Source organism: Protopterus annectens, chromosome 1.part2, assembly GCF_019279795.1.
Source record: "Protopterus annectens isolate FY-2018-M chromosome 1.part2, PAN1.0, whole genome shotgun sequence".
Classification (NCBI taxonomy): Eukaryota; Metazoa; Chordata; order Ceratodontiformes; family Protopteridae; genus Protopterus; species Protopterus annectens.
This window is the reverse complement of record NC_056727.1, coordinates 711,936,187-711,952,655: the sequence shown is the minus strand read 5'-3', so window position 1 is coordinate 711,952,655 and position 16,469 is coordinate 711,936,187. Positions and strand designations below refer to the sequence as shown.

Here is a 16,469-nt window from a genome sequence, read left to right as displayed (position 1 = left end):
AAAAATAGTTTCCCCCCAAAAAAATCCCCATTGGAGCAGAGGCCTGGCTGTAGAATTTGTGGTGATGGTGTTGACTGCCAAGAAGAAACTGGCAGAAGAGTTCCTATGTCCACTCAGCAAAGAATCTCATGTATTGGACAGACTTGGGAAAAGAGTCTACAATCTACTTCCTCAGTGAGGTCTTTAACTTATCTGGTACATGTTACATGGTTTCAAAGAGATTTGGCTAAATAAATCTCCAGATATTACATAGGGGCCATGTCTGTGGATCAGAGGAAGTCCATTGAGACGCATCTGACCACTGTTCCGTCTTTGTCCAATATCTCCATTATCTCCAGTGTTATGGGAGGTGCTTCTAGAGCATCTGGTACAAGCAAATAAGGCTCTGCAACTTTGCAAAATGCTTTGACATACTTTGTCAATGCCCCCCATGGTGGATCAGCACTTTTTTGGCCCATTCTCTGTGAAGCCTCTTAAGTGCTCCTGAACAATTGCCCAACTGTTGCACTGTGGAGGCAGTCGGGGGGGGGGGGGTGCCTTTCCCTGCACCCAGCAACTTGGATGTCAATAACTCAAGACAAATGGGTGCAGAGAATAATAATTAGAGGCTATTTTGTCCTTTTTAATACTATACCTTTAACCCCAAAATTACTTCCAACATTCCACCCTTGTAAAGGGAAACAATAGCTTCAGAAATAAAGATGCTCCTTATCAATGGAGTCATCCAAAAGGTCCCACTATACGAAAATTGGATCCGGAATTTGCTTAAGGTTTTTTTTTTGTTTCGTTTTTTTTTTTTTAGTGCCAAAGAAAACCAGGGACCTCAGGCCAATTTTGGGTCTAAGTTATATAAACACTTTTGTAAAGAAAACAAAATTCAGGATGGTCACAGTACAGTCTAGTCTACCTTTTCTGAGGCAGAGGTACTGGATGTACTGGATAGATCTTCAGGATGCATACCACCACATAAAGATGAACGCACAATCCTGGAAGTGTATTTGCTTTTGGCTGGAGGCATGTCATTTTCAGTTCAAAGCTCTGCCTTTTGGTCTCACCACAGCCCTCCTGGGTGTTTACCAAGTGTAGGGCAGTGGTTGCAGCTTGTTTTCGACTGCAAGGGTTCTGGGTGTTCTGTTAGTCTACTGGCTTGTTACTGCTGCTTCGTGGGCTGTCCTCATGCAGACCAGGGACTTCTTGCTCCACCTCTGTTCAGACTTGGGCATCATGACAAAATCCAAACTTTGTTCAACACAATCCTTCGAATTCATAGGAGGCCATTTGGGCACCATACTTCAAATTGCAAGACTTCCCCAGCCATTGCAACCACTTGCCACCAAGCCTTAACAGTTTTGTCCTTTCAGAAGCCACCAGCAAGAACAATTCAATCTCTTAGAGTCCATGGCAGCATCAATTACCCTGGTTCCCCTAGCCAGATACTACAGGCCAGCTCTTCAGTGGAGTTTTGCAATCCAGTGGTTAAGACAACAACCCATGTCTTTCTAAGTATTCTTAACGGAAATCTGCAACTCACACATCTGATGATGGTTGGAGTGTCCACAAGTGTCAGACCACCTTTCATCCTTCCTTCCCCCTAAACCACAGTAACAATGAACAGTTCCCCCTTGGTGCTGGGGTATTACATGTGGAACTGTCCAAGACACATGGTCACAGTCAATAGGTCAGACTTCGCATCAACATATTGGAGATGAAAGCAGTCCAAACATTGTAGGCCTTTCAGGACATTCCTCCCATCATTCAGCCAGACAATGTGGCAGTTGTCTGGCATATCAGCAAATGGGGAGGAACCAGATGTTACCCATTATATTCAGAGGTCATGAGAGTGTGGCAGTGAGTGATGTATTCTAACCACTTTCTAGTAACCTTGCATATTCCAGACAAGTCCATTGTGCTAGCAGACAAATTGTGCACAGGTCTAGCCTCCTTATTCACAAGTGGTCCCTTAGTTCGGCAGATATTCAGCCATCAAGGCTACCCTCAACACTACATGCAGCAAGTTCTTTGTTCTAATCCCTGTGAAGGTGGTCACTGAGGGATGCTGTGTTCCACAGTTGGCCCCAGGACTCCTTTATACATTCCTCCCATTCATCTGATCCCAATTATTATTACAGAATGAACTGGCAAGAAAGATCAGTCATCCTCCTGGCTCCTTACTTTCACTATGGTTTCCCTTCCTCTGGCCTCATCTAGTATACCCTCCCTGGGTATTGGGCTCAGCCCCAGATCTACTCTCAAATCTGTTGGGGTTGTTTCACACATATATTCATTCCTTTCGAGGTGACTGCATGGTTTCTCCAGTTCCAGTCATGATTAGACAGTCCAGGTTTTCATCCTCTGTTCATATTCTAACTTCTTCCCCAAAGCATTTTCAAAACTAATTGAAAAAAGATTCTTCATCTGGGCGGTTGAAAACTATAGTGATCCTTTTTGTCCCGGTCACAGCAATCCTGGAATTCTTGGCTCGCAGCAGTGCTGGAATATTCTTGGCTTGCGGCAGTGCTGGAATATTCATGGCTCGCGGCAGTGCTGGAATATTCTTGGCTCGCGGCAGTGCTGGAATATTCTTGGTAGATCTTTTGCAGAATGGAGCTAGCTGTTTCACTACTGAAGTACATTTAGCGGCCATATCTTTTCAGATTGAGAATCACATGTCCATTGCATCCTTAAGACTACCTAAATCCATCCTTAGAGATATTTTCTGTTACTGCCTCCAGTAAGAGACCCATTTCCTCCCTGGGATATTACTATTCTACTGCAAACCGTAATTTATTCTCCCTTTGAACCAGCTGTTAAGGCTGATTTAAAATTCTCATCATAGAAAACTCTTAGCTGCTGTTATTTCTGTGAGGGGACTTTCTGAACTCCATGCTTTGTCTGCTAAACCGCCATAATTGTTTTTTTTTCTTCACAAAGACCGTGTCTGAGAACCAGTCCTTTTTTCCGAAGCTGGCTTCTGAATTCTGTATTAATCAATCCTTAAATCTCCCTGCATTTTTCCCAAAATGTTCAGACAAAAGTGAATACTCATTACACTTGCTAGATGTTCACAATCAAAGGTGCTATTTCCACTGGACTGGAGCTTTCAGGAAAACTTTTTTTTTTTTCCCAGTAGTTTTTTTCTTTCTTACCCGTTATCTTAGATACCATACTAATTCCTTTTTCCTTGGTAGCAAGCTCAACCTGAGATATTTCACATAGCACAGGGATTATGGATAAGGGGAGGAATGTGAGCACCAGATCCAGAAGCTTGAAAGTGGCCAAAGTCTAATCAGAGACCCATGTACCTTTAGGAAAGACTGAGACAGCACAGATCTGTCATTATGTTGAGTGCATAACTTTTCTAATTTCTGTTGGCAGTGCTAGGTTCTCATTATTTGTATAGCTGCCATGGCCTGTAGGACCTTGGCTAAAAGGCCTGTGAACTCTCATCCTTGGACATTAGATCTTGTACTTGGTGGACCCTAGCCAGACCACCCAATTCTGTAATGTCTGCCATATGATAGATATCTTATTGCAAATTATCTCTGAATTTTCATTGTTTCGGGTGGGGAGCTAAACTTGAAGTATTTGTTTGCTGTTTCTAGTTCATATCAGTCAGCTAAAGACTTTGTATTAAAAATCTTACTAGTACCATGTAGGAGTACTGTCTAACCATCCATACCTACCTCCACTCCCAGATTTGGGAAATATAAAGGCAGAGAAGGGAATGATCCACAGGCTTCATGAATCTCCACAGAGAATCCTGCAGGAGGCTTTCTGAATCCCCCTGCCGCCTTCCTGAATGACAAAGTAATGTGGCTAGATGTCATATGTATGGGAATAAACTGATTGACACCTGTCCCAAAGGGAAAGGATAAGATTCTGTATCTACTGGGTCCAGTCTTTGGAAGGCCACAGATTCCGAAACCAGCTATCCTTAACTCATTCACTCCGATGGAGCTCAGGACGTTTGCACTGTAACTTCCAATGGGCGGAGCACAAGTCTTTTGACAGAATCAAATTTTGTCCTCACGTTTCAAACAAATGATGTTCTGTAGTCCTATCTCACCTTCATTCTTACATATGGTTCGGAGCCGATCCTCTGCTCTGACTTAGCCAGTTACAAAGCTTGAAGTCTCTAAGTTGGCTCGTGGCAAGGTAGGTATCCCATAATGCACTGGTAAAAATCCCCAGATCTAGTTTGCTGCATCTACGAGTTCAGAAGTGCTCTTTCTTGGTCTTGGCCAAGTTGGAATTTTTTGCTTTTTCAGAATTTTATAGTGATTGTTTTTGACTAATAGTTTAGTATTAATAGCTTGCAGTTGTTATTTAGTAGTGTGTTTTTCGAATTTTATTGCAAATTGTTGCTAATTGTTGGTCGTCGCTTCCGCAGGCCTTTCCTTAGTGATATCCCTTTGTTTTCTATGTGCTAGTTATTGCTGAATTTTTCATAGGCATAGGTCTGTTTTTTTAGTTAAGACCTATTCTAGCTTTTGTCACTTGCTTGTTCTCTTTCTCACCTACTCCTCTGTTAAGGGTTAGGCCCGTTTAAGTTAGAGGACCTAGGTCTTCTATTGCCCTTCTCCCTTGTGTGTGTTTCCTCAGCAGGGCTAGGCCCGTTTAAGTTAGAGGACCTTGTCCTCTCTTCCTGTTACCTTCTACTTTTATTTTGATTATTGTTGTGACAGTATGTCTGAGTCCAAAGAACATAAACCTTCGGGTTTCAAGAAATGTCTTAAATGTTCATAAATGTCCCCCGACTGACGGGCATAGTATTTGTGTTTATTGCTTGGGAGGCGTACATCTTCAGGAGACATGTACTTTTTTGCCTCGCTTTTAGTTCCTAGGTTCTCCAGAAAAGGAAGAAAAAACTGATATTGAAAGGTCTCCTTAAACTTTCCTTTGAGGAGGATTTAACCAGTTCCTCCCCTTATTCCAGGTCTCCCTCTTCTAAAAAAGATAAGGTCAAGTCGGTGAAGACAGTCTCCAACACTGACTGTTAAATCCGTACCTGCAGAGAAAAATTGCCAAAATTGACAAGCCTTCTACCTTTTCGGCTCCTCTGTCTTCAGAGCCGGTCGAGGTTATTGACAGACATTCCAGTTTCGGCCCCAAGGTTTTCAGAGCCGATAACTGAATCCATACTTCGGAGCCAGTCAAGAGATTTATTACCGGTATCCCCAACACTCAGATCTCCAATTTTGCAAAGATCTCGATCCCCTTCCTTGTCTTTCTGAGAAAGATGAGAGAGTGGTGCTTAGACTATCGAAGTTGGCACTAGCAAATTTGTTGCTGGCTCCAACCCAATCTGTTCCGGAGCTGTGTAAGGCCATATTACTTGCCTTCTGTTCCTCCTCCGATCCATGTCGGACTTTCGGAGCCAGAGTTATTGGTGCTGTTTGTTGTGGAACCATCTGTTCCAGCACCCCAACTGCCCGTCTTGGAGCCAAGTTCCGCTCCGACACCTTCGGTGCCGTCCCTGGTGTCTAGGAGTCGAACCTTGCCTGTCAGCCCCGACAGGGATGCTCTGACCCGAACTTCGGTTCCGAGCCTACCTCTTGGTGCGTTGGCTTGGCTGAGCTCGGATCCTACATCTGTCTCGGAGCCATTCGCTCTGGAACCAAGGGCTGCATCCGCTTCCTCAGAACCAGTGGTGTCCTTGTAGCAGGAGAGATCTGCCTTCGAGATGATGTGTGCTGTCTAGGTCTTCAGCTCCACACAAGGGTACAAATGCTCTTCCTCTTCAAGCTCCGACCTCTGTCTCAGCACCATCTGTCTCTTGACAACATATACCCGCAGCCTCAGGAGCCCTGTTGGGTGGCCCCAAGTCTTCCGAGACCTCCCCAGCATACCCTTCTGAGGAGCCCCCTCGGAAGAGAATTTGCAAGAGGAAGCATGTAGACTCCCCTGATGAGTCTGTCCCCTCTGACACTGACTTTGAGGAGTCAGAAGGGTCCCCTAGGTCATCCCCTGATATCTCCTTCCTAGATATCCTAGAGATCCTGAAACAGAGAGGTGGCTGCCCCACCGTCACTCCTTCTGATGAGTCTGTGTACCTGAAGGCTTTCGGGTCTCAACCTTCATCCTCTTGGGTGTCTCCACTTTTCGATGAGCTGATAGATTTGGTAAGTCGATAGGTGTGGAAAACTCCTGATTCCGTGGAACCAGTCCCCAGAAGCCCAAACAAATTTCAGCTCCTAGAGAAAGAGTTTTTGACCAAAGGTGTGTCTGCAAATGCCATGGTGGTGGCAGCAGCCACAAAGAAGGAAAGTACAGTTTTGTACCTACCATAAATGTAGATGTCCGAGAGGTATGCATCTGCAGTCCTAACAAATGGGTTGTCCTGGCCTCAGGCAGCCCTTCGGTCAGCCGGATTCCAAAGTCTGGGTCTGGCGTCGGCGGATGTCGCACTTCACCCGACGTCATAGCTGCAGTTCAGCGGGTATAAAGACATCAGCCGACACCATTTTCCTCAGTGTTTCTTGCCCCAGATGCCAGGTGCCCTCTAGGAAGGCTAAATTTGGATAAATGCAAATGTTTCCAAACAATAGAGAGCAAATAGAAATAAACATGTATATACATATATACAAACAAATACACCATAATAGATTCCCCCCAGCTAGCTACAAGATGGGAAAATACCCTAGGAGTACCACAGAGGGGAAGGAGGGTTGGGTAATCCTGACTGCAGATGCATACCTCTCGGACATCTACATTTATGGTAGGTACAAAACTGTACTATGTCCTTCAAGGATGCATCTGTAGTCCTAACAAATGGGTAGAATACCATAGCCAAACTGGGGGAGGAGGCACTAAGAGTTTATGGTGTAGTTAAGATCCCTTGCAAAACAGCAGTGGCAAAACCTGCTCGGGATCTGGAGTATAAAGGTAGATTATAATGCTTGGCAAATGTATGCACGGAGCTCCAAGTAGCAGCCTCTAAAATGTCTTTGGTAGCCACTCCTCGTAAAAAGGCTGTAGTAGTGGCTGTAGCCCTTGTGGAGTGAGGTCTGATGTTTTCTGGAGTTGCCTTTCCATGAAAAGAGTAACAAAATCTAATGCAATTTCCTATCCATTTTGAGATTGTTTGTTTTGAAATTGCTTTTCCTTCCATTCCTGTTGCATATGCTACCAGAAGCTGGTCAGTTTTTCTATTGTTCTTGGTTCTGTCCAGGTAGTAGCGCAATTGTCTGTGTACATCCAAGGTATGCAGCAGTCTTTCCCCCCTATTCTGCGGGTTGGGGAAGAATGTTGGTAGGTGTATTGCTTGGTTTAATGATACCCTGGAGACCACCTTTGGCATAAAGGTAGGATTAGTTCTCATGGACACTCTATCCTGATGGAAGATAAGGAAGGGTTGTACTGCCATTAATGCCTGTAATTCAGAAACCCTTCTAGCTGAAGTGATTGCAAGCAGGAATGCAGTTTTCCAAGATAAATACTGTAATTCTGCCGTTGCTGCTGGTTCAAAAGGGGGGAGTGTCAACTTTTATAACACAAAGTTCAAGTCCCATGTAGGTAATGGTGGTTTCCTTGGTGGCTTTACATTTTTAATTCCTCTGAGAAACTGCCTGAGTAGAGGTTGAGAAAAGACTGGAGGATCCATGTTGTATTCTGCTGAAATTGCTGATGCATGAATCTTAATGGAGGAGTAAGACAGACCATTGTGGAAAAGTTCTGCTAAGTATTCCAGGATGTTAGCTATGTTTGCCAATGATGCATCTACTCCTTTTGTTGCACTCCAAATGAGATATCTTTTCCATTTTGCTGAATAAGTCTTCCTTGTTGAGGGTCTGCGAGCCTCCAAGATAATGTCTTTAACCCTTTGAGATAAATATGGGTTATTTTGCCTTATATAATGTTCCAAGCAGCTAGCTGCAGTGTTTTCAAGTTTGGATGCAGGATTTTGAAGTTGTTCTGTGTTAGCAGTAGAGGTAGTAGGGGTAGAGGCCAAGCGTGTTCCCGGGACATACTCCTCAGTAGTGGGTACCAATGTTGCCTTGGCCAGTCTGGAGCTATCAAGATGATCCTCGGGTGATCTTCTTTGATCTTCAGTAGCACTTTGTGCATCAAAGGAAGAGGTGGGATGGTTTTGAAGATGTCTGGATGCAGCATCCATTCGTGGGCATCCGTGGTGGTTCTGCTTAAGATGTCTGCTAGTATATTTTCTTTTCCTGGCACAAATATGGCCTGGAGCTGAATGTTGAGGCTCAGGGCCACATTCCAGAAGTCCGTTGCCATCCGGCATAGAGGATGTGAATGTGTGCCTCCCTGCTTGTTGATATACCACATAACTGTGGTGTTGTCCGTCCTTATTAGCAAATGACCCTGTTGAAGAAATGGTCTGAATGTCTGAATTGCCTGTTTTACTGCCAGCATCTCTTTTTGATTTGTGTAGGTTCATCTGGTCTTGAGTCCATAAGCCTTGTATGCACTTGTCCACCATGTGTGCCCCCAACCGAGGTCTGAGGCGTCCGTGGTGATAGTCTGGCTTGGGTGAGGCCTGTGGAAGGGCAGTCCTTTGTTCAATTGACAGGCCTGGGCCCACCACTGGAATTCTTGCTTCAGGCATGGAGTTATTGGAATTTGGGTTTCTAAGCTGTGCTTGTGCTGAGACCATAAATTCCTCAGGTACCATTGCAACTTCCTCATATGTAGTCTGGCATGTGGAATTAATATTATGCAGGATGCCATGTAACCCAGGGCTTGCAGGATTTTCCTTGCTGTAAGCTGGTTCTGCGTTAATGCCATGAAATAGAGTGGTAGCTGCTTCTGTTTTTCTGCTGTGCGGAATGCCATCTGGTTTGATGTGTCCAGTTCTGCACCCAAGAAGGTTATCCTGTGGGATGGTATCAGCCTTGACTTTTTTGTGTTGACTGTGTATCCCAGGGCTTGCAGCAGGTGAATAACCTTTTTCAAATCTTTTGTTAATTTGTCTTTGCTGTCCGCTTGTAACAGGCAGTCGTCCAGGTATGGATAAATTTGAATTCCCTGAAGCCTGCAATGAGCAATTACTGATGCCAGGCATTTCGTGAATACTCTGGGCGCAGTAGATAAGCCAAAAGGCAATGCTGAGAATTGATAATGCTCTGATCCTGCAAGAAATCTGAGGTATCTTCTGCAATTTGGTCGTATGGGGACGTGCAGGTATGCCTCCTTGAGATCCAGAGTCACCAGCCAAGACTCCTTGCCCAGCATGGGAAGAAGTTGCTGTAGGGTCAGCATCTTGAATTTTGGAACAATGAGATATGTGTTTAGAGCGGACAGGTTGAGGATAGGTCTCCATTGGTTTTCCTTTCTTGGTACCAGGAAAAGCCTTGAATAAAATCCCTGTCCTTGTTCCATAGCTGGTACCTTTTCTATAGCTCTCATCCTTAGTAAGTGGTCTATTTGCTGTAGAGCGTTTGTCCTTTGGTTTGGAGGAAGGTTTGGCATTCCTCTCTTCCTTGGAAGAGTATGGAAGTGAAACCTGTAGCCTTTGTCTATTGTCTGTAAAATCCATTTGTCTCTTGTAATGTAATGCCAATTTACTGAAAATAAGGCTAGCTTTCCGCCTAAGGGTGCACCCAGTTGCTCCCTGGTAGGCGGTTTCAGAGCCAAGTCACTGTGATTGTCCTGTCCAAGTGGTAGTGGCTGGATCTGTGGCAGTACTTATCTGGCTGTTAGGTTGCCACTGGCGTCCCCTGTAGGTACCTCTGGATTGACCTCTGCCTCTAGGGCGTCTGTTTCTGCTTCTCTGTGCTCTGGAGGTGTCTGGAAAGGACCAATTCTTGGAAGGCCAGTTCCTACTAAACCTCGGAGGCTGGACCTGTAAGAAATCCTTGACTGTCTGGACAGATTTAGCTTTTTCTTCCACCTTCTTCAACACTTGCTGTGCAGGGGAACCAAACAAACTGTGCTTTTCCATGGGAGCATCTAGAAACTTTGACTTTACATGGTCTGGTAAGGATTGCTCTTTTAACCATGCATGCCTTCTGATCACTGTACCAGTCATAGCTGATCTAAAGGAAGCCTCCAGTGCATCATAGCCTCATTTTAAGGAATGATTACTGACCTGCTGAGTGTTATGCACCAAATCCTGAAGGAACTTACGGTCTAACGGCTCAGGCGAGGACAGTTTTTTAGTGAGCTGATCTAACAGAAATTCCTGATACTGAATCATGTGGAATTGACAGTTTAAGGCCCTAGCCGAAAGAGTAGCAGAAGTATAAACTTTTTTACCCCATCTCTCCAATGCCCTAGATTTTCTTTCAGAGGGGAGGGGGGTTTTGGCAGAGGCAGCTGCTACAGCTTTGGGGCCCTGTGAAACAGTTTCAGGATCTGCAATAGGAGCCTTATACAAATGATAATGTGTGTCCGAACCCTGTAGTATCTGTCGGGCTTAGCAGGGGCCGGAGGCAGTGAGTCAGGGCAGTACAAGCATCATTAAATGCATCATCCACAACTGTAAGTACTGGAGGAATAGCTAAAGGCCTATGCTGTGGTAAATGTAAAAAGGTCCTAAGCCTTTTCCTAGAGTCTGAGAAATCCTGGCCCTGCCATTGAAATTGTTCCCTCATAGCATGCAAGGTTTCCCCAAAAGAAAATTCCTCAGGAGGAGAGGCAGAAGGTATGGAATCCTCTGCATCAGAGTCCTCATATGGAGAATAAGGGCCTTCTGGAGGATTTGTAATTTCTGAATCATCAGAGGAGTAATCTGAAGAAACTGGCTCAGGGGGCTCTGCTCTAGGCCTCTTCTCTGGAGGTGGGTGAGAGGCCCTGTCAGGGTGAGACTGGGTTCCCCTGATGAAAGAAATTAGATCCTCTGCTAGACTAAGCATTTGAGTACTAGAGCTAGGCCTGTGAGAGGGGGTTTTAGCAGGCATGGCCTTTGAAGATTTAGCTGCTTTAGCCCTGGCAAAAGCCTTAATTGACATGGATGCAGGGGGCCTAGCAGCTCCACGTGCAGGAGTAGATACATCTAAGGGGATAGTATCTGATCAATCCTGAGAAACTGTAAGAGCAGGTGGATTTTCCGTAGCAGATTCAGCCATGCTGGAAGAGGCCTCGGTAGTAGGAGGAATGCTTTTGGTCGAAGGAAGAACCGCGGACTCTGTTTCAGTTGAAACAGAGACACTCGCGGTTGGACCGCGAGTGTCGGTCCTTTTCCTTATGCTTTTTAGCTAATTGTGAAGTCGGAGTCTCCGACGGCATGATATAAGCAAAAGCGGAGCCGAAAAACTCCTCTGCAAACTCCGACCGACGTCTAAGTGTCCGTCGGTTGAAGGAAGCACAGGCTAGACAAGCTGCTACGTCGTGGTCTGGGCCTAAACAAGGTAGGCAGTAAGAGTGGAAATCTTTGAGGTATTTGTTTCCCACAAGTTAAACAGTTATTCACTTTTTCTGACATCGGCTGAGGCAAGAAAGAGTCCCCAACGGGGTACTTAGCTTTTTAGAAGTCTTCGGTAGTAGCAATCTCTGCTTCTGACCGACCGGCACTTGCGAACAGCTTCTGCTTCGGGCGCCATGCGGCAAGAAAGACTGAGGAAAATGGCGTTGGCTGATGCCTTTATACCTGCTGAACTGCAGCTATGACATCTGGTGAAGTGCGACATCAGCCGAGGCCAGACCCAGACTTTGGAATCCGGCCGACCGAAGGGCTGCCTGAGGCCAGGACAACCCATTTGTTAGGACTGCAGATGCATCCTTGAAGGACATCTAGCGTAAACTTCCTCACCCACCAAAGAGTCTTAAATGATGGACAGATACGGAAAGAGTATTTTTTCTGTAGTGGCTTTTGCACTCTACGCTGAACTACTTCACCCATTTCACTAGGCCTCAAAGAGATCTAAAAGTGCTAGGAGATGCTCTCCAAGGTACTTTAACTGAGAGTCCCTGAGAAGGTTACTGCTCAGTTGTCTACCTTAACTCCTCCATGAGGCTGATATCTTATGCAGCAGATGGAGCGAGCAAGGCAGCAGGTTCAGGGGTTTCCTTTAGGAGACGCTCCTGGATGTGCTTATGTAACTTTGCAGAGCTCTTCAAATCTACATTTACCAACGCCCCCTTTGACGGTTCCTCTCTGTTTGGGCCAAAGGTAAAAGACACTCACCAGATACGAACAGGAAGAGAAAACTCTCTCTGCCGTGAAAGTACCTTATAGAACATACACTGAAGATCACAGTGGCGGAAAAATGTGGTTCAAGAAATCTCAGATTTTTCCTAGACGCACAAGGTGATTCCTTCTCCAGAGGCAGAGGAGGACATAATAGTAGACAACTCCTTAGAGGTAGGGGGGTCTGCAAAACCAGGGTGGCCGCAATTCTTTTTGTGGATGTCCCGGTCAGTGCTACTGAAGTGGGGCCCGACTCTTTTTTTCTGGCGCCAGTCGGGGGGTCGCTTATCTTTGTACCCAGAAGCCTGGCACGACATCACACAAGACAAGTGGGTACAAAGAATAATTTCCAGAGGATACTCCATACCCTTCTCTTTTCCACCTCATCTAACCAAGAAAATCCCAGATGTTCCACTCAACCACAGGGATCAAGCGACTATAGAAGTCCAAAAGTTGCTTAAAGAGCATCATCCAAACCGTCCCCACAAACCAGATAGGATTTGGAACTTAGTCCAAATTCTTTTTAGTGCCAAAACAAACATGGGAGTGGAGGCCCATCTTGGATCTCAGCAAGTTAAACGAATCAGTGAAGAAGTCCAAGTTCCGAATGGTAACACTGCAGTCTATGCTCCCTCTGTTTGGGAAAGACAACTGGATGTGCTCCATAGACCTCCAAGATGCGTACTACCACATAAAAATGGACAAAGCATCAAGGAGTCATTTACGCTTCCGGCTGGGACCAGTCATTACCAATTTTGAGCTCTGCCCTGTGGTCTCACCACAGCCCTCAGGGTGTCCACCAAATGCATGGTGGTAGTAACGGCTCACTTGAGACGTCTTGGATTACAAATGTTTCTGTACCTGGATGACTGGCTCCCGACTGCCACCACCAGGCACCTACTTCTACAAGCCAGGGATTCAACCATCCGAGTCTGCACTCAGCTAGGCATTACTTTAAATTGGGAAAAGTCTGCCTTGTCGCCCTCTCAATATGTGACTTTTATAGGCGCAGAAATAGTCGCAATGATGGCTCACCTTCCTTCAGACAGAGTACAAAATGTAAGACAACAAATATACAGCCTGCTTCCCCAACACAAGGTCAAAGCGAAGACAGTGCTCAAACTTCTAGGAACCATGGTCTCTACTATAACTGTAGTTCCACTAGCCAGACTACATATGAGAAATTGTACAATGGCTACTGTTTTCCCAGTGGTCTCTTCAGCAGCTGCCTCTGTCTCATCCCATTTTAATAACAGAATCTTGCAAAAAGGACCTTCGTTGGTGGATCCAGTCCAATCAACTAACATTAGGGAGACCATTTATTCCTCACCAGCCTGTTGCTAGTGTGACCACGAATGCCTCCCAGATTGGTGGGGGGGGGGGCATTATCTAGGAAGGACAGTCCAAGGCACATGGCAAGAACACGAGGCTCACTTGCATATGAATGTTCTAGAGATGAGAGCAGTGCTACTAGCGTTGCAAGCACTTGACTACTTTCTTCCTCTAGGAACAATAGCAATCCAATAAGACAATGTCAGTGGTATGGTATATAAACAAACAAGGGGGAACCAGATCCTACCCCCTATGTCGAGAAGCTCTTCATTTTTGGCAGTGGGAGATATCTTTCCAACGATTTCTAGTTGCAACACTTATCCTGGGGAGAACCAGTGCGATAGCAGACAAGCTCAGCAGGGCAATCTTGATGCCTCACGAGTGGTCTCTCAATCAGAAAGTTGTGGAACAGATTTTCTGCAAATGTGGATAGCCTTGCTGTGATCTATTTGCCACCCCAATGAACACTAAATGCAGCAGCTACTACACCCTTATCCCCCCCGGGGGAGATGCTGAGAGACGCACTTGTCCACAATTGGCCCTTGGGACTTTATGCTTTGCCTCCCTTTCTGCTGATATCGAAAGTGATTCAGAAAGCAAAAACCTTGGGAAGCAGAATGATTCTCATCACTCCTTACTGGCCTCGTCAGATTTGGTTCCCCTTTCTCGGGCCTCACCTTCTGGACGATCCATGGACTCTAGACCCAATACCAGACCTTCTGACATGTCAGGCACTTTGCATCCTGGCCTCCACACCCTCAACTTGACAGCATGGCTGCTGCACTTCCATCCCTAGTCAGGCTTCATGATTTCTCCCCTGCAGTTGCACATCTATCACATGGCTTGAACCTACAGTGAAAGACAATGAAGTCACCCCACCTGGTTACAATATCCTTAGACTAGACCGCACAGCCAAAAAGGGAGGAGGGGTAGCAATCCTTTATAAAGCAGAGCTACAAGTTAGCACTGTAAACCTTAGACCACTTTCAGACCATCGTGCTGAAATACTCATTTCTAAATTTCAGGTCAACTCATATAAACCCATATATATTATCTGTATCTATCTTCCTCCAGGAAATAACATTAATACCCTTGAAAATATCCTTAACTGGCTTTCTATTAATCTCCCACAAGAAACTATAGTCCTAGGAGACTTTAATACCGACTGGAAGTCCTGTAGTAATGCACACCCTATCACCCATATTAACCTATATGGCTTCTCACAAACTATTAACTCCCCTACCACAATTAATAAACCCAATAACAAAGAAAGTACCTTAAACTGGATTCTTACTAATACTCCTCATCAAACATACAAATCCTCCCAGATGACCCAAGTGATCACTTACTAACTTAGACATAAAACCAACTTAACTTACCCAAACACTTTCAGGACAGTACGCACCAAAAAGCAATTTAACCCTTAACTTTTCATGACAGAACTCAAGCAATGTAATTGGTCACCACTAAAATCCCTCCCACTAAATGAAACCGTGGAATACTTCAATTCCACATTCTTAGCCATCCTGGACCACCATGCCCCAACTCGCTCTGTTAGAAATAAAGCTAAACCTGCCCCTTGGCTCTCAAACGCTACTAGGCAAAAAATCCTTCTTAGAAACAAATCCTGGGAAAATGGCGTACTACTAAGAATCCTACAGATCACCAAACCTTTAGACAACTTAGAAATAATACAAAAAAAGCCATCCTGTCATACAAAAACGCTTTTACCAACTACAGCAAACCTTCCAAAAGAAACCACAAAAGTTTTGGACTAGCATTAACAAACTACTATACCCAGCTCAATCTATCACACCTAACCCACAAGGCTCTAACCCTGAGAATCCCACACATACTGCTAATGCCTTAAATTCTTTCTTCACAGATGCCGTCCAAACACTAGCCATCTAGCTCCAGATACCTCAAATCTGCCTACTTCTGCTACAAGCCCACCCCCATCATTTCATTTGCAACCAGTGTCTACTTCCTTTATTTGTTCCCTTCTCAAAAATTAAAACCTCCCACCCCCTCAGCTGACCAACTTCCAGCAGAATACCTGCAAAAAGGAGCTAAAGCCATAGCCTATCCCATTTCCATTCTGGTTAACAGAACCATAAGTGAAGGAACTATCCCATCTATCTGGAAAATTTCTCATCATATTCCACTACATAAAGGTAGGAACTCCAATGACTCTCCTAACTTTCGTCCTATAACTCTGCTATTTCCTCTAGCAAAAATAATGGAGAAATGCATCCATAAGCAGCTACGTAACCATCTACTCCAAAACAACTTACTTGCCAACTGTCAACATGGATTTAGACCTTTCCCCAGTACCACCACTGCCCTGCTAGCCTTCACAGACTGCATTAACAAAAACCGTAACAAAAATATTCTTTCCTCTGCAGTCTTCATTGATTTATCTAAGGCTTTTTATATGGTTATTCACCAGCTCCTTTTAAATATACAGAAATCCCTTTCACTCCAACCTCTAGCCATAAATTGGTTCAAATCTTACTTAGACAATAGACAGCAGGCTGTACTATGGCACAATAAACTGTCTAATCGCCTTCCCATTTCCCTTGGTGTTCTTCAGGGCTCCATATTGGGCGGACTCCTATTTTCCATTTTTATTAATGACCTTCACTCAGCAATTCCACACGCCACCTGTATTCAATACACAGATGTCTCTACAATAATTTGTTCAGCCACTTCCCCAACTGAACTACAGTCCCTTACCCAAAAAGCATTTAATACAATAGAACAATGTTTTTTAAACCACTGCCTCCTCCTAAACCCCCAAAAAACTAAACCTTTACTTTTCACTCCAACCCGAAAGTCCACCCCAATAAATTTCACACTCCTATCTAATAATGGCGCACTCCCATTTCCTGACCCAACCATAAACTCTTAGGAATAACAATAGATAACCTTAACTTCGATACTCGTATAAACAGCGCAATAAAATTAGTCAACAAAAAATTGGGATCCCTCTATAGAATCAAACCCTTTCTTACACCAGCAGCTAGGACCGCTATAGCCAGAACTC

The 16,469-nt window shown here is 44.8% G+C and overlaps 1 protein-coding gene across 1 annotated transcript in view; it reads left to right on the top strand.

Annotated features, from left to right (window-relative positions):
• Positions 1-16,469, top strand: part of LOC122790927 (G2/M phase-specific E3 ubiquitin-protein ligase-like) — a gene marked incomplete in the record, with an annotated part of 597,261 nt that overhangs the window by 620 nt on the left and 580,172 nt on the right.